The sequence below is a fragment of the Rattus rattus genome, chromosome 6 (genome assembly GCF_011064425.1).
Source record: "Rattus rattus isolate New Zealand chromosome 6, Rrattus_CSIRO_v1, whole genome shotgun sequence".
NCBI lineage: Eukaryota > Metazoa > Chordata > Mammalia > Rodentia > Muridae > Rattus > Rattus rattus.
In genome coordinates, this window is record NC_046159.1 from 87,212,560 (window position 1) to 87,213,703 (window position 1,144).

The window sequence follows — 1,144 nt, forward strand, 5'->3', positions numbered from 1 at the left end:
CCCCCCCAGAAACATTGTAGGTGTGGCTGCTGTGTCACATGTACAGCAGTAGGGGGCAGAGAGGACAGGGGCTACATCTGTGTTGAGTGTTCTGATCTATGAACAGCTGAATGATTAGCAGCCTAACATTCCCTGAAAAAGGCAAGCTTTAGATGACCTCAGTCTGGTGCCAGGTGGTCTGAACAGGGAGCTAACCTGAGATGATCATCCTTCTGGTGCCTGCCCTCATTGGTTCTTTATGAATTTCACATCATGCCCCCCAATCCCACTCATCTCCCCCTGCTTTCCTATCCACCCTCCACTCCTGCAATCTCCCCACACACAAACAACAGAGAAAAAAATTCTCATTGTGGAAGCTCTAGTGTGTCGAGGTAAACCCTTTTGTCCATACTTCTTTGTTTACAAATGTTCATTGCAATGACTCCTTGCTCTGGTACGAAGCCTCTGCCTTCTGCTAGTCCATCATTACTGGATCCTCACTGGGACTCCTCTCAGATATCCCACTGTTGCCCTGTGTCATGGAGATCCTGTAGTTTGGATCTGTAGAACCAGACTGGCCCCTTCCTGCACTCCAGCAGTTCATTGATGGAGTAGATGTTGGGATGGGCCAATTCAAAACCCTGGATCTGGGTCCGAGAGATATCTGAGCTGGTCAGCACCCAGCTCTCCTGTTCTTACACCCTCACACTAGCAACTCCCCACCCCTAAGCAACCAGGACCAGCACCACTGTGCTGCCCAGAGGAGATACAGAGCCCTGTCTCCTAGGTGCTGCAGCGGGCCATGGTCAGTTCTCCCACTCTCATGACCCCAGCACAGCACTTCCATCTGCCGTAGACGGCAAGGGACAAAGGAAGGGAGGAGGGCGTCTCCCCCACACCTGTACCTCATCACCAGCAGGCAAGTTCTGTGGAGGCGAATCTGTAGAGCGTTCATTAACTTTAAGGAAGGAGGGGAATCAGCCAAAATTAAATATGAAAATTCCATAAAGAATCCTGCTTCTTTTTAGGCTAACTGAAAATTAAAACTGAAAATAAAGGGGGAAGATTAGCTTAGAGGCCAAAGAAAACCTGGTTATTAGGGTTAACTGGAAGGTATCTTTAGTAGATACGTTACACCCCACTTAGGGTGTCTGGGGGAAAAGTT

General features: G+C 49.1%; 1 non-coding gene across 1 annotated transcript; it reads left to right on the forward strand.

Moving 5' to 3' along the window:
• LOC116904722 lies at nt 1–130 on the forward strand. The gene has a single exon (XR_004388415.1). It is a non-coding gene; the product is annotated as a small nucleolar RNA SNORA17 (small nucleolar RNA).
• The last annotated feature ends 1,014 nt before the right edge of the window (nt 131–1,144 follow it).